Source organism: Meles meles, chromosome 9 (genome assembly GCF_922984935.1).
Source record: "Meles meles chromosome 9, mMelMel3.1 paternal haplotype, whole genome shotgun sequence".
Classification (NCBI taxonomy): Eukaryota; Metazoa; Chordata; class Mammalia; order Carnivora; family Mustelidae; genus Meles; species Meles meles.
Genome location: NC_060074.1, coordinates 61,877,421 through 61,900,561, shown reverse-complemented (window position 1 = coordinate 61,900,561; position 23,141 = coordinate 61,877,421). Strand labels below are relative to the sequence as shown.

The following is a 23,141-nucleotide window of genomic DNA, read 5'->3' as shown; positions in this document are numbered from 1 at the left end:
GGCACGTACTGCATGGAGCACTGGGTGTGATGCCAAAACAATGAACACTGTTATGCTGTAAATAAACAAACAAAAAAAAGCTTATGTGCCTTTGTCATCTGCCATTGAACCTCCAGTGATACCAAAAAGGTTACATCTTCCAGATAGTTCAGCTAAGAAATGGTGACGTCTCTATCACTAGACTTCCTGGGTGAAAAAGAACCCTCTGCCAATCTGCTTTGCGTGTGTAACATGAGAAAGAAGCACTTGTATGTTAAACCAATTAGACTTTTGAAATTGTTTTGCAGTTGTTCTCTACTAAGCCAAACGTAGTACAAACTAATGAAAAAATGCTCGGACACAGGGTACTGTATTTCTCATTCCCATTCTTCTTATTTGCATCTCAGCTGGTTGTCCTGTTAGGTTAGAAAGGTGTTTAAAAATACCATGTGTACAAAAATATTGATAGCTACAACTACCCCTTGATGGTAGGAAAGAAGGCAATGAGAGGGACAAGGACAAGGGTGATCAGAAGTAACAACATTCTTACCCAAGGAAATAACTTGGTAGAATATCAGAGCTCGGTGGCTGTCCGAGAGGGAAGGATAATTCAGAGCCCCTCCTGATTTCTGCCTGCAGTTCTAATAAAACCTGTCATGCTTCCAGGTCATTAAATCTTCTACCAGTTTATGTCTGCATAAGATCAAGAGTCAGTTGCTTCTTAAATGTAGACATTTTAAGTTGTTCAAAGTAAAATTTATTCCAATATCAATGTGAAAAATAACCATAACTTAAGTTCAGGTAGGTAAACTTGTGGGAAACGAGATATGACATCAACTCTATGAGTGGGTAAGAAGCAGAAATATTACCTAGCCCCTCCTCACAGCTTTATTTTTCCATGGCAGACAACATCCACATCACAAATTGATAAATAATATTTTGTCATATTGACCTCATACTATTTTTCAAAGAAATAAAACATTATAGTTCCTCCCCAAAGGTAGTTACATTCACAAATTTTATGTGTATTTCTTATACTTATACTACATATGTAACCATAAACAAGATATGGTATTTTCTGCTTATGTGTTTGAAAAATTACATAATGCTATCAACCTATGCATATTGTTCCATAACTTGCTTTAAAAAAAACCCCAAACATTGTATTTTGAGGTCTATCCATGTTGATTGATCTATCGAGCTATCATTTTATACATCATTCTGTTTAGCTGTGTGTGTGTATATTTAATTCTTGCTGCTTTTTAAGTTTATACCAAAATTCATCCATATCTCTATATGTTATTTTTTGGGTTGTTTCCAAATTTGCACTATTACAGTTAATGCTGTAAAAGTACTTGAAGTTGTATTTCCTTATGAAAGCTTTGCTTATGCTGTTTCCATTGTTGTTAGATATATACTAAAGAACTGAAATTGTAGGATTTTAAATTTTTATTGAAGCGTGGGTTAAAGTGGAAAGCAACGTCATTCCCTCTCTTGAAATCTAAAGCAAATATGTTTGCACTGGGCTTCGTTGTGCCCAGAATTGTTATCAGCATGCGAGGCATGACTCCTCCGGGCAAGGGCAGGTCATAAGGTACAGTCAGTGGTCCAGCAGGGATGCCAAAGGCGCCAGCAGTGGGCTGGGCTCCAGGAGCACTTGGCTGTCCAGGAGGCGGGTAGGCCCCAGGCCCACTCGGTTGCCCAGGGTGGTCTCCTGATGCGGGTGGTCCAGGATAAGCAGGAGCTGATGGGCCAGGGTACGCTCCTGGAGGTGCCTGTCCAGGGTAGCCGCCAGGAGGGGCCTGTCCAGGGTAGCCGCCAGGAGGGGCCTGTCCAGGTTAACTGCCAGGAGGAGCTTGTCCAGGGTAGGCACCAGGATAGGAGGCCCCTGGAGCTATCCTGCTCCAGCAGGCTGGTTTCCCCATTGACCAGGTCATCCTTGAGGGTTTGGGTTTCCAGACCCAGATAAAGCATCATTAAGTGAAAAACTCTATGCCATTTTCCCGACGCCTCGGCGCTCGCTCGCTTCCTGCAGGGGCGGTTTCTGGTGAGGTGCTGCGATCCCCAGGATTTTAAATTTTTATATTTTCTTTATTCCAAGGTATGCCAAAATGCTTTTGTAATTGATCCTAATGATTTATATGCCTACCAACAATTAATGAGTTACCTAAATCCTCACCAACACTTAGTGTTACAGACTTAATTTTTGTTTTAGCCACTCTGGTGTGAATTAGTATTTTAATAACATTAATATGTATAAATATCTTCCCACAAGTTTGTGTTAATTGGCAATTCAAGTTTTCTCTTTTGGTATTTCTTCACATATTTAGCTCATTTTACTATTTGGTTGTGTTTTATCACATGTGAATGTTACTTTATTATTATTATTTTTTTAGTTTTCTTGATTCTAATGCCTTGTATGTCTAATGTCTTCTCCCAGTGTGCGGTTTGTCTATATCCTCTGTTTACGGTACCATTAGTGCACAAATATATCAATTTTGATCTAGCAAAATTAATTCATCTATTCTTTCATAACTCCTGACTGTTGAACATCTTTTTTTTTTAAAGATTTTATTTATTTATTTGATAGAGAGAAATCACAAGAGAGGCAGGCAGAGAGAGAGGAAGGGAAGCAGGCTCTCCGCTGAGCAGAGAGCCCGATGCGGGACTCGATCCCAGGACCCTGAGATCATGACCTGAGCCGAAGGCAGCGGCTTAACCCACTGAGCCACCCAGGCGCCCCTGACTGTTTAACATCTTAAGGCCACAAATATTCCTACTTTTTACATGTAAGTTTTAATTCTCTTGGAATTTATATCTGTGTATATTGTTCAGTTAAGAGCTTAGCTTTATTTTTATTATTATTATTTAATAAGTGAAGCTAATGTCCAGATGTCATTTCAAGAATAGTCTGTTCTTTGATGATGTGTTTTCAATGCCTATTTCACCATTTAACAAGTTCACCTACAGGCACACTTCTGTTTCTGGAATTCTTATTCAGTTCTATTGATCAATCTGCCCTTTTCTACTCCATAACCACATTGTATGAATTACCGTGGCTTTATATAAAAATCTTTATTTCTAGTGGAACAGGATCTGTTTGTTCTTCACTTTTTCTCCCCATCAAGCATGTTTGGCTAGTTTTAGAGCTTTATTCCCTTATGTGGATTTAAAAATCAGTTTATCAAAGTGTATAAAAAATCCTACTGTGCTTTTGATTGGAATGGCATTGAATTTATAGATGCCTGCGGCATTTTGACTATGTCTACATCATGCTAATATATGAAAATAACGACTTGGTCCCCACCCCAGCCTTTAACGCTGAGCCACAAACAGCATGTATGCATCACTTCCAAATCTAATGGGTCTCTCAAGAGATGGGAACCTGCTTTGGAGGTACTTTAGAAAGAAGAGCAGGTGGTGTTTAAAAATGGAAAAGAATTCGGAGAGGATTCAATTTTAAAAACAGAAATAGGGAATGAGAAAAAAAAAAAAAGTAACCATGGCAGGGAATGAAATGACATCTTATCAGCTCTGTGGCCGGGGCGAAGGGGATACTGGGAGGAAATCACATGAGAATGCTAGTTGCAGTGTTTGACTCCTCAATGTCCTGAAATTGGAAACTTTTCGAGTATGTTTCAAAGTGGTAACCCTTTCCCGCAAATAACAAATAAATTAGTTTCAAAAACCACTGCCAAGTTCAAGCTCCAGAATATGCCAGTTTAAATGGTCTGTGCCAATGCATTCTTATACACCCCACTTTCCTCTGCCAGCTTCTCTGCTGATTGGATACTGATGGATGGCAAGGCTCTATTCCACTGCAGCACTTTATAAATAACATAATGCTGTGATCTACAGCACAATGGCAATTCCTATTTTTGCAGCTATTGGACTGGCTGGAAACAAATGATTTCCCTAATAGCAGGCCTTTGGATGGATATTGGGCTCTGGATCCACCTCTAAAAAAAAGTGTCGAGAAGGTATTAAGACAAGATGTATATGTTTTCATGAATGTGAACATTTTAGGCACAAAGCATATTTACTATTTAAATACACTTCTGCTACCACACGTGAAAAAAATAAATAAAATAAATTGATACCAGGGGAAATGTCAAGCACACTGCATATATTTGTTAGACAAATATTACTGTGTGGCATTAGCTAATGTTAGTATTTTATGTCCCTAGTGCTTCTCTTTATTATAATTTCTGTACAGTAATTATATATGTTTTTACAAACTTGTTTAAAAAAAGAGATCCCATGACCGGATTGATAATATCTAGGTGAGAAGTTTTATTTAATCCAAAATTTGACCAAAATACACAAATTACAAAAAATTCAAAATTGCCTGTCTAAAGGGATATGGGCGCCACTAAACTTGATGACATTAACTATATGTTAGGCATTTACATCAGCAGATAAGGAATCCATTGTAATAATGTCAGGTGGCTAGCTAGATTAAAAAGACCCAAGAATAAATTTCACAAGAAATTTAAAATGGATACTATAAGAATTGTAGATTTTGGTAATTATTACAGCTCCAAAGGGTTACATTTTCATCCATTTTATTGATGAGAATCAAGTACAAGTTCTTCTCTAATTCAAATATTACACATGAGATCATTTTAATGTCATGCTGTATGCTCTAAATAACATTATATTGGATTGGGAGTTTGGACGTGGAATTTCACAGAGCTGGATTTGAATCCCAGGTCTGTCACTTACTCAAAATGTGAACTTGGCAAATTATTTACATGTCAGAACTCAATTTTTCTCATCTGTAAAATGGGGATAATAGAAGTTGCTTCATCGTAATGATACAGTAGAAGGATAAAGTACGTTAAGCACATAGTTGCTCAATATAGATTAGCTGTTATAATAATTCTTTTTTTAAATATAATTTCTTTTCAGTGTAACAGAATTCATTGTTTATGCACCACACCCAGTGCTCCATGCAATACGTGCCCTCCATCATACCCACCACCTGACTGTTATAATAATTCTTATCTGTATCTTCTAAGTTTGTTATCCTCATAGTGGTAGATGCATATTTGGTGCACAAATAGGACTAAGAGAGCCCAGATGAAACTGGTTGTATTCTAAGTTTACCAACTAGTGACACACTTGTTTCATCAACTCTGGAGCTTAACCTTCAATATAGAGAAGTATCCCTTCTTTAGCTACGATGTTTTCTATTTAGGGTCCACTCTGGTAACACATTTATCATCTTCCCTTCATTGATCTATCAAGTCAGGCTACCCAGAATATTATGTAGGGCACAGAGAAGAGAGATGTTTTTTTAACGCACTGGTGTTTTCTGAGCTGGAGGAAGGACAGACATGGAGAGAATTGAGTCCTTTAAATAGGTCCCTGAAGCAGAAGGAAGGAGCTATTGTGGAGTGGGGATCTGAGCCACCGAATTGCTGCATGACCTTCAAGGTATTATTCTACTTTTGCCCTAGAAAAAAGGAAAACAAAACTACAAAACTCTTGGTTCCCTTCATCCATCACCCCTAGTGTGTCTGTGTGTGTGCCTGTGTGTGCAGAATATGGCCCACGCATCATCTTTGTCAATAAGGTTTGGGAGAACTAGCTTAGCGCTACAGTGGGAGGTAGGAGGTTCTGAAGTTTCTGCCTTTAAAAATATGACCTTTCGTTATAAAACTGGAACCTATATAAACAAACAAACATCAAGCAAGAGAAAAAGGAATGACCTCCTCTCAAGAGAATAAAGTTGTTCACAAGAAACCTATTCCAGATCCACTGTCAAAACACAAGGACCCCCTAGTATTCCCAGTATCAGTGTCCCGGTGTACTTCGAAGTTATGACGGTATGATGGTGAGGTCAGATACCTGGATAAGTGAGGCGCCCCCTGTGGAAATTTCTGAGAGGACTGGGTGAAATCCCATTAGTTACGGAAATATTTAGTCACCTAATGTTAACAGTGAAGGAGAGACACTAAGAAATGTACACGACTGATCTCTTTTCTGTGTATCAGTCAGAATAATCGTTTAAAATGAGAATACAGCTGATCATGCCGCTCTTTGAACCCCTCCCACAGCTTTCCACTATCCGTTGCATTGTGGAAGTTATTGCTATGACCTACAAGGTCCTCTGTGATCCAGACCCTGCTTCTCTTTGCACTGTCTTCCACTCCTCTTCTAAGTATGTTCCCAGACCCAGGGGCCTCTTTCCCCTCAGCAGTCACAGTTTCCCCACATCAGGGCTGGCACGTGTGCTGTTGTCTCTGCCCAGATTGCTCTCCCTCCAGACGTACGCAGGAATGCTTTCTTCGCATCTTGGAGTCATCTTTTCAAATGGCTTCTCAGAGAGGCCTTCCCCACCATCTTCTCTGAGAAGAAAAACTCCAAGAGGGACCTTAATCTACCTCATGCATCACCACAGAGCCAGCACGTGCTGGCTGTCTAGAACACAGTGTCTGGGTAGGTCTTCAGCAGCACCTGTTGAGTGAAGAATGAGGGACTGAATGAATCAATAGCTCTGCTCTAGCCTCTTAGGGATCTATTAGGTCACTCCGTCACCAACTGGAGCCCCAGACCAAGAACTTCATGTGTTTATCAGAGTCTTTTAACCTCAGACTCACTTTTTTCTCCTTGCTGAGGCAGAATAGTGAGTGTTGGAAGACAACTTAGAGAAGGGCTCCAAGTGACAATGTCTCTGAATTCTGGTGAAGGGTGGGGAGTAATTGAATGTTTAATGTGTATTTGTTTATCTGGGGGGTATAGATGGGAGCCAGATGTGATCTCTTTCCTGTCACATTTTATAGTGTAGGGTATGGGAATGTCGTTTAATAGGTATGTCTAGTGTAAATGTGGTAGTCACATTGGCACGGTGGGCAATTGTACTGCGGTGTGCTGAGTGCTATGTGGAAATATAGGTAATACTTCGCCTTTTACGACAGCACTTGGAAGGCAGTGATGCTATTGTCTTTCTAATTTAACCTGTTCTGTATAAACAGTGGGCTTTATGTAACTTTGGGTCTACATGCCATTACAAAAGTCTAGAGTAGGGCTGGTAAATCCACCTGTCTGCTCTTCACTTAGTGATTAAGTCAGGAAGCGTTCTTTGATCTCCCACAAAGAACCAGGCACTGTGCTTAGTGTGCTGGCCCAGGGATATTGCTTTGAATAAGAAAGACAAACTCCCTTCTCTTACAAAGCCCTTACATTCATGTGAGAAAGACATTAAATAAGAACTACTATGTCAGATTTTGAAGAGCATAATGATGGAAGGACGGTGATGAGCCGTAGGACCACTGGGGGCTGGGACTGGGTAGCTTCAGGTCTGCTGATGAAGAGAGGCTTCCCTAAGCATGTAACATTTGACCTAAGGCTGGAGGAATGGCCGGGAGCTGCTCCGGGTAGAGCTAGGGGAAGAGCCTTCCATTCAGAGAGGGACAAGAGTAGGGCTCCAGGTAGGGCAGAGCTGTGTGTGTGAGACTGAGGAAAGCCAGTGTGGCTGGGCCCAAGGAGGGAGAGAGTGAGGGAAGGTGACGAAGACAGATCATGTAGGGTCTTATGGGCTGTGCATAAGAGTTCGAATTTTATTCTAAGAAAGAGCAAGGGGAGTCATTGAAGTGTTGTTAAATGCAGGATTGACAGGATCTGATTTATATTTTTAAAGGGTTATTGCTGTAAAAAGAAGAGATTGTAAGGGAAGCATGAGTAAAATATAGGACTTAATGGTCTTTGAGACCACTAGTAGACATATATTTCCAGTTATGAAAACACAACTTAACCCAGCAAAAGCATGTTGTATAACCTCCATGTGCCAAGCACTGTGCAGAAATAAAAAGTTAGTGCTGCTGGATTCTTCCAACAATATGACTGGGTTTTTCTATAGGGACACAACTGCCATATTTTTCAAAATTGATTTCTTCCTTCATTTTCAATTTCCTTTTCTTGATTAGCTAAATCGAAAGCAAATGTTTGGGGTCCTTTTAACCTGCTCGCCTCAAACCCTCGTTCTCTTTTTGAACAGATCTGTAATTTCCCAAAGTAGTGCGTGGCTGTGGCATATAGTACTTATCCCAAAGAAGCAGGTTCTGCTGGGGGTTCATGCTTGAGTCCATTTTTCTTATCTTTCTTAAATGGCCGAAGTTAACTGATTTGAAAGGGCCTCATTTTAAATTACATTCATTCAGTGAAAACAGAAATTAACACTTAGAGACATCTATATGCTAATGATTGTAGCTCAGGGAATTCACTTCTAACCTTTTCAAAAAGCGCTGGTAAAGAGCCATTTCACTTGAAAGCAACTTAGTAAAACTGGTAGATTAATTAAATACCATAAAATTTCTTTAAAAATCTTTATTCATTTATCATTTATGCCATTATTTTTTCTTTTTTATGTGGGCCACCTTGGCTCAGATCGTGCCTTCTAGGACATACTATTTAGCAGATTATTTGACATGAATAATGCAAAATCTAGAGCAGTAATGTAATGCCAAGAATTTGGAAGAGAGTAAAAGAACAAAAGACAAACAACGGAAATCTCTTTATCAAGGCCACCCCTAACTCATGTCGCAGCTTTGTGTAATTTTTTTTTTTTTTTAAGTTCATTTTGCTTTGTCAGTGGAGCCCTGAGTGAGGACGCAAGCCCAGGCTCGGTGAATGAAGTCAGGGTGCAAATCCCCACTTACCTCTCACGCATGCCCTTGTACAGTGAACAAATTGCACAGCTGTACATGAAATCCTTTAGTGGTGCTAGGTTTCCTGTCTCTATCTTACTTATCTATATTTGCTTATCTCTACTTATCCTCATCCACGATTTAACATATCTTTAAATTCTGTTATCAGGAAGAAGCAAGCTCTTCCCTAGTCTACCCCTGCCCTGAATTGTCAGCGCAGCTAAGGATTTGGTAGTAGGATGTATTTTGTTGAACTCTATGAAGAAGAAATCATGAACTTGAGCTGGGTAGCCCCTTCAAGGAGATAGGTTAATTAAGTCAAAGTAACTATTTTATGCTACCTATGCTATGTGAAAATGCTATTTTCACACCCAACATATTCGTCTATCTTCTGAATAAGTAGCAAATTTTTAGGGCATGGGGTTTTATAGTCAGACCTGCTTCTATACGATTTATTTTTTGTATGACTGAGCATGTTATTTGACTATTCGGACCCCAGTTTCCTCCTCTGTGAAAAGGGTACAGTAACACTTGCTGGGAGGATTAAATGAGAAAATGCTTGTACAGTACTTGGTAAGATGCAACTAAAGGGTAGTACTTGAAGTGGTGAGGCAAAATTGAAGAAAGAGACAATTGGAAATATTGCTGAAATAAGGGACCTCACTCAGGTACATAAACTGGGGATATTGCATGACCTTAAGCTAAAGACTTTAGCCATGCCTCCCACACACGTTACTTCTTGACCCATGTGTTCAAAAGTGGCACTCTATAACCATTAAAGGGAATCATATCAATGCATTTGTCCATGGTATGTTTGTTTTTATTGCCCCTCCATTTTCTAACAACTGTAAAAATAGATGTATTCTGACATTTATTTACACTTAGAACCTTCACCACAATCAAAATAATAAGTATATCAATCACCCCCAAGTTTCCTGGTGCACGTTTGTGGTTCCTCCCATTACCCTTCCATCATTTACCCTCACCAAACTTCCTTCCCATAAACAGCCACTGATCTGCTGTTTGTCACTATAGATTAATTTGTATTTTCCAGAATTTTATAAAAACAGAATCAAATAATATGTACTCTTCCTTTTTTGGTGTTGTTTTGATCTGGTTTCTTCCACTCAACATAATTATTTTAAGTCTTATTTTCAAGGTAAGCATTTTGACCCCAACAAAGTCATTGTTTCCCCTCGCTGAATAATATCCACACCATTGTAGGTATCAATAATTTATTCTTTTTTCTTGCTGAGTAAATATTCCTTTTTATATATATAACACAACTTTTTTTATCCATTCACTTGTTGCTGAATACTTGGATTATTTCCAGTTTGCACTATTACAAAGACATTTGTTATGAACATGAAAGTATAAGTCTTTGAATGAACAAGTGCTTTCATTTCTCTTGGGGAAATATCTAGGAGTGAAATGGCTAGATCAAATGGTAAGTGTATGTTCACCTTTTAAAGTAATTGCCAAGTAGTTTTCTTAAATGGTTGTACCATTTTATATCATTTTTTATCAGTATAGGACAGTTTTAGTTGCTCTATTTTCACCAGCACTGGGTATGGTCAATCTTTTTTGATTTCAGCCCTTTAAAGAGTGGTATCATGGTATCTCATTCTGATTTCAAATTCTCTACTGAATATCATGTACATCTTTGACATGCTTATAATCTCTTTGGTGAAGTGGTTACTTAAATATTTCGCTTCCCTTTTTATATCGAATTATTTTCTTCTTATTGAGTCTTGAGAGTTATTTACATATTTTGGAAAAACACTTTGTATCAGAGATGTGATTTGCAAATGTTTCCTCTCTGTCTTTGGCTGTCTTTTCATTCTCTTTATGCTGTTTTAAAGGAAAGTTCTGAATTTTAATGAAGTCCAATTTATCAGTTTTATCTTTTATAGATCTTTGCCTAACTCAAGTTTACAAATTATTCCCTATGCTTCCTTCTAGAAATTTTATAGGTTTAGGTTCTACACTTAGATCTATGATTCTTTTGAGTAAAAAAATTTATGTGGTGAGAGATTCAGATCAATGTTCATCTTTTTGGATGTGAATATTCAGTTGGCCCAGCACTATTTGTTGAAAACACTATTGTTTTCTGCACTGAACTGCCTTTGTGACTTTGTCAAAAATCAATTGATCATATGTGTATGGATCTATTTCTGGACTCTCCATTCTGCTCCATTGATCTGTTCATGTATTTTTAAAGCCATGGTATATTTTGTAACCTTTTATTCTCTAAGCACTCTGCTGCACACCATTCCATCAGTCTCCCCTTCTTCCAGGTAGTTCAACTGGACAACTCAGTTTAATTTTCTTTTAGTGAAATTTAGTCAAAATGAATTTAGCCTGTGATCTAAAATGGGTCTAAAGCTTCTCTCAACCCTTTGTTAATTATGTATTCCAGTTTTCATTTTTATTTGGTTTGTGGTTTTCAGAGGGGATGTGTGATGAAAATACCTTGACAGACTGTTTTCTATTGCATACAAACCTATAGAAATTAGCATCAGTCATCAAACTGCTCATGGTAGGGTGGGGAGTAGCAATGGGAAAATGAAACAAAGAATCCAAAACAAACACCAAACCCTCTCTAAAGGATTCCTGCTAATGACTGTGTCCATTTCTAAATTATATCTAATTTTTCTCTGTGCTCTGTTGTATACACAGAGGGAAATGTCCCCCTCCCCTTTTTTTTCCTGCTTTAGACCTGACATTAGGGGTTCTCGAAAGCAGAGGCAGGCCAGAAATCCCAGGGCCAGATCCAGTTGAGCCTGCTTGAGAACAGGGCTTTCTCAGGTAGGATTCCACTTGTAAATCCCAGCTGTCAAACTGTGATGAACAGAGCCTCAGAAGAGGGAAGAGCCAAGCCTCCGGGAGGAGTGAGGAGAGCATGTGTGTTGCACACTGTGAGGCAGAGAATGGTGGTTATCAGCCCTTTCAGAGGTCCAAGCTGATTGGCGAGCTCCTTGTTGATGCTAATGAAGCTATTTTTACCCTGATGGCTATATTATTCCCAGCAATTGTCATGGTTACACGGACAAAAGGAGAAGGCGAATGGTAAACTTTCTGAATAAAGGAGACAACATGAAACTGGAATCATTTAATCATTTATTCTAACAACAAAAACGGGTCCTTTCTAGGATAAGTTAATGAACTGTGTTTTACCCCCGAGGCTATAATCCTCCACTAACATCAGTCTCCTCATCTGTTAAAATGAGAGGGTGGGACGGGATGATCTCTGAGGTCCCTGCCGGCACTGGAAGTTCTATGATTCTATGATTATTTCATCTATTTGTTTCTCAGTGACTGGAGGTTTTGCATTCACTATGTGTAGAAACAAAGGGGACTTTTCAATTGGGAAGTTTGAAATTTTATTTGTATCACAAGCTGGATTTCAAAAGACAGACAGAGTTTTAATGAAAGTAATTGATCTCTAATTTATTTTGGACCACATACAGTCACCTGCCCGTTTGATGACATATTGTGGGGGGTTGTCAGGAAAGCTCTAAAAAAAAAAAAAAAAAAAATCCCGCTGGCTCTGTGCAATTTCAAATTCGTGATAAGTTTGTTCTCCTCTCGAGGAGAATAACCTGATATTTGTACTAACTCCGATCCTCTTTCAAAATGATTCTCAAACACAATTTGGCAGAATGCATTAAGCGAAATGTGGTAGATGTGTCCTCACTTACCACTTGTCAAAGCTGGGCCTGATCAAGCCAGGATGCTCATCTCTGGCCTCGAGCAGACCCTATGGAGACATTAAAAGAATGCATTAGGGTCCTCTCAGACAGGAATCCATAGGCAGATTGCTAAAGTTGTTATATATCTGGGCCAAAAACAGGACTTTATTGAACTCTATAGCCTTTTCATAGCATAGAATTTATAGAGAATGATCATAATGCTAGAATCAACTACCTGAAAGTGTTAGCTCATTAATCCCCCATCTTCAGTCAGAAAATCACCTAAATTTCTTCTAGTCCACATATCAGTAGGAAAAAGACCCCAAACTTTACAGTTTATGTATACAGTGTTAGTCTTAGCATGGAGAAACTTCAGTAGCCTGGTTCTCAAGGAACTTACAATCTACTCAGAGAGAGAAGGGAAGATCTGGTTAGCAGTGAGCGACAGCCGGTGCCCTTGGTGGAGGGCATGGGGAGGAATAGGAAATGTTCATGTTTCAGGTACTTACTGTGTACCACGTACTGCGCAAAATTCTCACTGTGAGATCCTATTATTTATGTTCTATGGATTAAAACACTGAGTCTCAGGGGATTAAAGAAAGATACCATGGTTGCATATCTAGTAAACTTCCAATCAGAGGTTTGAATCCTGGTTCATCTGACACAAAGCCTGCCCTATTTTCTCAGCACCACGGACAGCAAACAGGTTTCCTTTCACCTGCTGATGCTTAGTAATTGATGGAGTTAATTAAAGTGTTGCCTTAGTTTCTGAAAGGACATCTGCGATCAGAGGGAAGAAGTGTCTTGGTTTATTTCTGATGCAGCGTGGATTCTCGAAATTTCTCATATTTGCCCTTGCATCTGCTGGGACGCACCTCAATTAATGGAGGAATGAAAAGAAAACTCCACTGAGTGTGCATGTTCAGGGAAAATTTCTTAGAAATCTGGGAGACCAGCCAGTCTTGATAGTTGGGAGGAATTTGGACAAGTGGACAGAGAGCAAACCAGTACTCCAAAAAGAGTCTGAGATGTGAAGCAACAAGAGAGCAGCTCTTTAAAGCAAAGAAGGGGTAATTTTTATGAGCCTGAGACATTTGCCTTCATGCCTGTGTTAACCACGGGGCGAAGGAACACAAGCAGATCGTTTAAACTGGTTCAAAGCCTTTTCGCATTTACCCTGCTTGAACAATCTCTCCGTGTTTCATTAGTTGCCAATAAGTTACCTCTTTGTTTCTGTGTTGGTTTTATGGATTCTATTGTTGGGCTGATGAGAGCACGGAGAAGCCATGTAATGACAAGGGGAAGCACTGGCTGGGGGAAAGAAAAAACACTTTGAAGTGGTGGGGCTCCCAGGCTGCGTCTGGGCACAATGCCAGCTTTTCTGTAGCTGAAGAACTTGCTTTGGAAACAGCTGGCAATGGCTACAATTCACCTGTAATAAAGACAAGCAAGACGACCACTCAGCACACTAATCAATGATTTAATAATTGTGTCAATGAAACAGATTATTTGGTGGGCTCTGGGGGATTCAACTTCCCTCTGCAGTTACATGCTGCCTTTGAGCATGGTCTGGTCTTCCTCAACAGACTTCCCCATTTCCCTCTCATATTTTATTTTAAGACTCTTCTGGTTACAACTTCTATACCAAAATATATTGTAACATCATATACTCCTTCGACTCATTGTTTATTAACATTTGTGGAAGTGTCAGGAAATTCCAGCGAGCGAATAGAGCCTTTCCCCACTCCTTCTATCTAGGTTTGTAGAATCTGTCCCTGGTGGCAATATTGTCCCCTTGGGGGTCGTAGAACCTCTTCTTTTCAAACAAGCTGCTGCTTCTCAGGATGCGTCACACTTTGATCTGACAGAGGAGGTTCTGCCAGAAAGAGGATAATGGAAGGTTCCATTGCATTTTGGATTTTCTCTATCTTTTTCTCTGGGATACTGTGAGTTGCTTCAAACCCAGATGAGGTGCTATCCAATCATAAGCTCCTACGGAGGTTCTGGATGACCTTTTCCACCCTACTTAACAGTAGTCAAATGAATAGATGCCATAAAATGTCAGCACACTGATTTTCGGCTTGTCCTGGAACACACAGTGGGCTGACATGTGGGGGGCAGTGCAGGATGGCTGGTGGTCACGGCCCCTTGCATGAGCATGTTGCTGCCAGCTCCCCTTCATGGGGTTATCATAATGGTTTTCCACCGTATCTTCTTCATCTCACTCAAAATGATTTAATTGACTATCCTCCAAGCTCTCACATGTCAGTTAGACCTAGTGGGTTTTAGGGAACTGAGCATTAATGATACTGAGTCAGTTAGAATTAGGTCTTCCCTGGTGGTGAACCTATCATGACATTGACTTTTATGAGGAAAAAAAAGGGGGGGGAGCTATGTCATTGTGTAAGTGGCTCTTAAAGCTTGTTGGTAGGTAGGCAGTATCTCAGACAGGGCCTCAGATAGGTTTAAACAAAATTGGGACCTTCCCCCCACCAGCAAGGTAAACAGGCTTAACATTTTATAAAGAATCTGCTCTGGGTCCCCTTCTAAAAGCCAGGTCCCAGTTATTTGTTAAGCATGCCAAACTCCTGCCGTGCTGGGATCAGACTGCCTGGCCCCGATTGTTGGTGATTCCCTTTATAATTTGAGCTTTTTTTTTTTTTTTTTTTGGTGTCTGTTATTTTGAACTGTGGACCCCAGTGCCCATTTGGAGGCAAACAGAAAAGCCCCACTCAACATTCTGATATGTATAATGGCCCCAGGCAAGTTTTCCACATGTGGAAATACATTTGTGTTGTATTATCTTAAAAACACTTCTCTACTGTCACTCTCCTTATCCCTGGTTTATCCTGAGCTCCATTAATTAAGGGCCTAATCTGTGAGAATATTGTGGCCCTTTTAAGAGTATATGCATTTTAATAGATTTGCTTAAAGCCCGAAAAAGATTCAAGACACAAAAGACTGAGTCGATAATGGTGGGATTTCAGGCAGCATGACAAGCATTGAGGGATATACTTTTGGCCAGAGGCCCTGCCTGACTCCATTCAAATTTCACAAAACAGAGAGTTGTCTCTCCATAAACAAATGAACAATATTCTTTTCTTCTTTTTTCCTCTCATAATTTTGACATAAACTATGCAGGGGAAAGCAGGTACTGTCTGGTAGTATCCATTATGTATGGGGGCCAATTTTATTAAGGATCTAGGAAATCCCTCCCTTGGTGGCATATTTAGAAAGTACTATTGGCATCCCGTCCCTCTGTGTTACCAGTGAATGACATGTCAATGTCTTGATGCCTGATCTTAATTATTCACTCTCTGCCATTTCCAGAGCCCTGAGATGGCTTTCGTCTGTGCTGACACATGGAATATAGCAAAGAACATTAGTGGATTCCAAATATGACTATGAGGACAGAGAAGAGAAATTATATGTGTATGTATATATAGATCTATAATATATACACACGCACATATACACACACATACATATCAGTATATGGATATATACATATATGCATATGTGTGTATCTGTAGATAGATATAGGTGTATCAATAGCTATATATAGACATAAAGGTTGATCCACAAAATCAATTTAGTGGCATCCAGCATGTATGATGAAAGCACCATCTCATTCATACATGTAAGAAACCACGGTGACTTTTCTTTCATGACCATTCCCTGAAGAGTACACTGGAGTATTCAAATGTTATCTATTAATATTTATGCAATGTTTCCTATTATATAATTTGTAGAGCATTCCTTTGAGGATAAAATTAAACAATAGATATGAAAATAGATATGATCTTGAAGATCATAAATTGTAAACTGAAAAATATATTTCATCATAATTACGACTATGTTTCATCATAAATACGACTATATTTTCATGTTAACAATTTGGTTTCAAGTTCTGGATTACGACTTCCTAGGTGGCACAGCTGAAGTTCATGGATTTTCACAGTGAGCACCAGACATGGCACAATCATCAAAAAGGTACAAACACAGCGAAGCAGAAGGAACAAAGAATGCCAAGGAGATTGAGTTTTATTCCCAGCTTGCTGGTAACAAATCTTATGCCTTGGGCAAATCAGTTAACCTCACCAAGTCTTTGCATCCTTATCTTTAAAATGAAGGGGTGGCTCAGCCAATATCCCATCCAGATTCAATTTTCAGGATCCTTGGTTAACCTTTAAAAAAAAAAAAAAGAAAAAAAAAAAACGTAGGAAACTTCTCAACAGGGAAAGTTACAAAGTCTTTCCTCCCACCACAATAATTAGCTTTGGTCCAAGTCCCACAACATGTTAGGTTGTAAGAATTTGGCAAAACTGAAATATTTTCCAGAAATTATTTTAAGGCCAAGAGACTATTATCAGCTGTATTGCTGCCAGGACATTATAATGTGTGAGATGAACCAGTTTTCTTAAAAAAAAGATAAGAACACAAACAAAAACAAAAGCGTGGGTGAAATCTTTTGCTGATTTGAATTTTTAGTGTCAATCTGATTGTCTGACTACAAAGAAGTAGTCAAGGAAAAATTTTTTCATTTACTTTATTCCTATCTTTCCTTCCTTCCTTCAAGAGCCCTGTTCCATACAGGAAAAACAGGGTCAATAGAATGAATGTTTGTAGCTAATTTGGATGGTATGGGCCGTTTCAATGGGTTGTCAGTTAACTTTGGGGACCCCTTCTTAGGCATTCTCATCTTTTGAAGAAGATAAAGGGAGGAGATAGAAAGAAATTACAGCAGGAAACACATCTTCAGTGACATCCTGGCAGAAAGCCATAGCATTCCTCCATTAAGTGCCCATATTCTGCACCCAGACTCTGCCAATGTTTGATTTTCCTCTGATATGGTGATATTCTGTAAACAGTTTGCAGCCTTTGTAATTTCTCCATTTTAATTTTAACTGCATTGATAAATTAACTGGATTAAACTAGTTATGGAAAAACAGATGCAAACATCTCTGAAGGTCTTAATAGTACAGTGATATTTGATCAACAATCTGAAGCCAATGGAAGAACAAGCTCCCCTTCACATCTATGTTGGTGAAAAGGAATCCAGGCTGAAGGAGGAGTAAGTGCAAAAGCCTTGGGGCATTTCTTGAGGCCCCGAGAGTGCCTGGTTGGAGAAAGAGCAAGAATGCCAAAATGCCTGGTCACAGTGAGGGAGCAGAGGGTAGTGGATGACGTGACGGGTGAGGAAAGTAGGACTTGGTGGGCCATTGTCCTGAAATCGGTACTCTTTGGAGGATGTGAGCAGAGGAATGATTTGAACCAAGTGATGTCTAACAGTGCATCTCTGGCAGTCAACAGTGCTGTTAGGAGGCAATTACAATAATCTAGGAGATGGGTGAGGGTACCTTGGAACAGGTGGTAGTGGAGGAGATGGTGAACAATAGTCTGGATCTATTCTGACAGGAGAGTTGACATATTCTGAGGATGGATAAAATCAGGGGTAAGAGTGAAAGGGAGAAGTCCCAGATGACTCAGAGGTGATGGCCTGAGAAACAAACTATGGAATGGCTGTCAACGGAGATGAAAGGATCAGGAATTTGTGGAACAAAGTTTTTGACACCCACGTGAGAAAGAAATTTCTGTAAGCCCTTAATCAGTACACTTGTACTGGGTAGCTATTTTCATTCATATTTAAATTCAAGAGAGAAGTTGAGGAGATTGAAAAAAAATCTAGGTTTAGCCCATTCTCTTGGTTTTATCGTTCAATTTATTTAGATAGCTAGTCGAGATGTACTCTAATCTCTTACACATTAGAAGCTAGGTACTAAGTGCTGTGGGAGACAGGAAAATGTTTACATGAGAACTATACTATCAGCGTGCATATAACCTAATCGAACATGGAAATATGTGTCATTGGCACAAGTAAGGTGTCTTGGTGTTTGTGTACACCAAAGTGATTTCGAGGTGTTCACACGTGAGATAGCCTTAAAAACAGGTTGGCCTTTACATTCCAGAAGGGAAGGTCTTTATATCATCAACTCCAGAAAGACTATTGAAGGGGAAAGGAATTTTCTTATTTGACTTTTGCAAATTTACTGCAGGTAATCTGGGAGAACCATCTTGACCAGTCTTTCTTAAGAGGTTTTGAGAATAAAGCTCTAAGGCTCATTGTATGTAATTAATTTACTTATCTCACATGCATCTAGAATGCAACTAACTATGTACCACCAGCGGGAGAATTGAGAAAATTGTTCTGTGGTTGAAAAAAGTCTGATCTAGTCTATATGGGTCCTAAATTCAAAGTTATATTTAACGAGTATAGTATATCTCATCTTGTGGTCAAACTTTCATATCTAACCCAGAAAGCAAAGAAGATGAGTGGTACACACCTGAGGTCTGTTGAGCTCAACATCAGGTAAGAGGCTATAGAGATAAGTGAAAACGGCAAAAGAAAGAAAAGAAATTGCTCTTACCCTTGAGGCTCATATAATCTAATTGGGAAGACAAACACAAGGACAAGTACACGAGAACAGCTTTATAGCACAGTCTAAATATTGACCAGTGATATCATAGTCTGAGTGTGGACAAAAGGTAGGGTGGTAATTTGTGTCGAGAAATAATCGAGGTTGGCCGGGTTGAAGCAGAGAGGACATCCTTGAGGGTCTGACTCTTAAGAAAATATTGGCAAGTCATTGATTAGTCAATTTAAAAAACCTGACATTTGAGCATGGATTTTATGAGCTAAGCAACTGAGCCTTTATAGGAATGCTGATATTCAGATGGCTTTCCATGATTTTCAGAATAAATCTTCATGTACGAAAATCTTTGCTTCACTCATATATGTGCTTCTCAAGCCTGTTGGATTTTCCTCTCCCGAAGACCGACATCTGTCTAATACTTAAGTTGTGAAAAACGTCCCCTTTGATAGACTCTTCTGTTGACAGCTACAAAATTTCCTTGTGGCGATCACTGGGGGCTGCCTTCTCCAAATGAACACTCCAATAGGTTGAAAACTTGGAAGGCGACACAGGCTCCCACAAAAAGGCAAATTCCTCACCCCAGTGTGTGGATAACTGTGTGATAAAGCTTTTTTGGCTTTTAGGATGTAGGACTTGGACTCAGCAGGGCGTATGATCATCAGAGAGCTCCATGCCAGTCTAGAAATATCTGAACACACCGAAGACAGCAGGAAATCACAGTGTACTTTCCCAGGAGCCCTCGGTGGAGTGTGTTGCCGAAACCAGCATTTTGCAATGGCAACATCTTGGGGTTAGGTGTGAGAGGACAGGTACTGCCACAGGTGGAGGAGGCAAGGTCGTTAGGCTTTCTGAAGGCATGTCGAGGGAGGCAGCAAGAACGAGACAGCGCCCCGTGCTACCTGTGCACAGCACATTGAAATATCACATAAGCGATGCAGAGCATTTAATGAGTCGGGACTGAAAACTTTAATTAGCTTGTAGGGCTTTTTATTATTTTATTTTTTGTTCATTATATTTTCTGCTCAGTCTCTGTGGATGTTCTGCATTTTCATCATCAAATGACTGGCTGGCTATTTTTGTCAAACAAGAAGCCTGAAACCATCAAGTCTGAGTGCGGAGACGGTCTGCCCGCTCTGTCAACAGGATGAAAGTGAGTCTCGGGCTTTTTTAATTACAAGGATAACATGTTCGCTCATCTAATAATGAAGATGGTTAGCAATTTTAAATTTTAATAATCAATTACTGAAAGTAATTCTCCATTAAACCACAAGAGAGCCATTAAATCTCAAAAGATGGAACATGCTGTATGTAACAGTAGCAAATTTTCTATTTTTAAATATCATTAGGGAATATCTGATTGTTTCATTTCTCTGCATTTCTTTTACCTTTTTCCTCATGCAGACCATCTCATTTTCCGCAGGAAGACAGCACATGATCTTATAAATAATAAAAGAAAACCCTTGCAAGACTTGATCCAGGGGTGTGAAATATGTGCTAAGAATGTAATTTATTTCAGTCTGGGATATTTTGACTGAATAATAAGGAAGGTGACTAATTAATATTATACTATGCTGTGGGCAAGGCAGCACAGTGGGCTAATCCCTGCTCCCTTCACCTCTGGAGACCCGCATTCAAGTCTTAGAAGAGTCACCATCGCAGAGCACGGCGTGGGGGATGGGAGGGGATGGTGTCAGCTGTCTTTTCCTGGCTGTGGAGACCCCTGTCCATATTCTAAAACCACCCTGAGCATCAGCCTCTGCTCTGAGGAGACAAGGGAAAAGACAAATGATTGCTACTTGGCTGTGACAATTTGGCCAACTTACATGTCAGGGGGAGAGAGCTCCGTGACAGCATCAGCTGTCCTGGCTGTACCTGCTTTAAGCCGGCGCGCTTGAATCCCCCACTTAAACACTTGGAAATAGATAGAGTCAAAAGAAAGGGGTGTGTGTGTGTGTGTGTGTGTGTGTGTGTGTGTTCAGGTAAGTTATTAGCTAGGGGTGGGGGCACAGTAACGAGATGGCCACAAAATAATGATTAGTTAGAATCAAATTAGCCTAGGTCTCCATTAGAAGCAGCTGATTCCCTTTCTGCAGGATCCGAACGAAGCTCAAAGAGCGGAAAGTTACTGTGCTTTATTTCTAAGGCATTTGATTAACTTTCAGACAATGGGAAGGCCACTTAGAGTCTAACCAGTAGGCACTACACTCTGCACTGGCCCCCACCAAACTCCATGTGGTCTGTGGGAGGCAAGGAAGTGGGCTGACCCGAGCACCAGCAGCCACATGGCCGGAGATGAGCTTCTTAACTACCTAGATGGTGTTTCTGATGGGAGCTGAGCCTGTGTTTCCGAACTGCACTGGCTTTTCCGGGGTGCTGGCAGTCCTGGGCTCCCCCCGGAAAGGGAGAAAGCAGAAACTCTGCCAAGCCAGGCAGGTTGGGGGTGGCGAAGGGGGATTTCATGGCACAGGTCATTAAGAGGCAGCTCCTATGTACTTGTTCACTGGACATTTTCAGTGTCTGGATATTGGGGGGTTCCTGTTGCTCTCTCACTTTGCTACTTGAGGACTTTAATCCTCATTGGAACCATGAGCAGGGAGAAACTGGTTTGGTGGGGAGAGTGGAATGCTTGTTCTCAACCTCAGGAATTCCCCCCCGGGTGACATTCAGAACTGGCCCCTGCACGCGGAGGGCAAGGAAAGAAGGAGGAAGGGGACAGGCCACTCCAGGTGGTAGAGGGCAGTTTTCTTAAGTAAGGGCGCTTCCGTACGAGGAAGCTGTGCAAAAATGAGATTTCTGTACCTACCTTGCAGAATCGTAGTTTATAGAGAGGACTTAATGTGGTTCAGCCATGTACCCAGTCCAGACGGTCTCAGTAACACGTTACTCTCAGGGCTGTGTCCTTGTAGTGGCTCCTAGTGTGGGAATGGTGGGTGAGGGTAGGTGGGGGGTAAGGAGCCTCTGCTCTGATTGCCTGGACACAGTCCAAATGTCGGTGGGGGGGCTCAGGTCCTCTCAATGACCTCCGCTAGCTGGAAAATGAAATCCACATTGGAGAATTACATCTGAGAAGTGACTTAGAGGGAATAATAATAATAATAAAAAAAAAACTCTTAATGTTTTGGTTCTAATATGAATCCCAATTATCTAGCTCTGATGACAAATCCATAGTCTACCTATGTACTATTGGTAGATGTAACAGGGTGTGAATGATAATATATATATTTTTAAGATTTCATTTATTTACTTGAGAGACAGAGAGAGTGTGTGAGCACAAGTGGGAGGAAGGACAGAGGGAAAGGGAGAAGCAAATTCCCTACTGAGCAGGGAGCCCAACTTAGGGCTTGATCCGAGGACCCTTAGATCATGACCTGAGCTGAAGGCAGACATTTAAATCACTGAGCCACTTAGGTGCCCCAATAGAGATTCTATTTTATTGAACTTTGAAATGTGTTTTGCTTTCCCAGATCACCAATCATGGATTATTATGAGTGGACTATTATGGACTATTGTGATTATTAGGAGTGGCCACATCTTATATTTCCTCAGAAAAACCTAGCACTGTGGCATCCTATGGAGAGCTTCAATCTTTGGTTATAGAGCTAAGAGCTCCTGGCTTCACAGCCCCAAAAGTCCTCTTTGAAATGATCCATATATGTTTAAACTGGGGCAGAAAGACCCCTCACCTCTGCATGACATAGGCAGATTTTGAGGACAAGAACTCCTTTTGGCAGTCACATCTGTAACCGCTGTGGAATGAAATCCACTTCAGTGGGTAGTTCTGCTTGATATCTTTGTGCGCTCTTAACGTATTCTTCCAGATCTCATTTTCTGCAGAAACAAATCTGGTCCTTTAAAAAGGCACAGAATAGACTACTGGGTATTTACCCTAAAGAAACGAATGTAGTGATCTGAAGGGGCACGTGTACCTAAATGTTTATAGCAGCAATGTCCACAATAGCCAAACTATGGAAAGAACCTAGATGTCCATCAACAGATGAATGGATAAAGAAGATGTAGTGTATATATACAATGGAATACTATGCAGCCATCAAAAGAAACAAAATCTTGCCATTTGCAACGACATGGATGAAACTAGAGGGTATCGTGCTAAATGAAATAAGTTAATCAGAGAAAGACAATTATCATATGATCTCTCTGATATGAGGAATTTGAGAGGCAGGGCTGGGATTCATGGGTGGTAGGTAGGGAAAAAATGAAACAAGATGGGATCGGGAGGGAGACAAACCACAAGAGATTCTTAATCTGATGAAACAAACTGAGGGTTGCTGGGGGTTGGGGAGTGGTAAGGATTAGATGGCTAGGTTAAGGACATTGGAGAGGGTATGTGCTATGGTGAGTGCTGTGAAGTGTGTAAGCCTGATGAT

At 40.2% G+C, this 23,141-nt stretch overlaps 1 non-coding gene and 1 pseudogene across 1 annotated transcript; both read right to left on the bottom strand.

The window, feature by feature from the left end:
• Window positions 1-1,385: 1,385 nt before the first annotated feature.
• On the bottom strand, window positions 1,386-1,978 carry LOC123950415 (annotated as a pseudogene).
• A 20,308-nt stretch (window positions 1,979-22,286) lies between these two features.
• LOC123951282 lies at window positions 22,287-22,404 on the bottom strand. The gene has a single exon (XR_006820426.1). It is a non-coding gene; the product is annotated as a small nucleolar RNA SNORA25 (small nucleolar RNA).
• Between the last annotated feature and the right edge of the window lie 737 nt (window positions 22,405-23,141).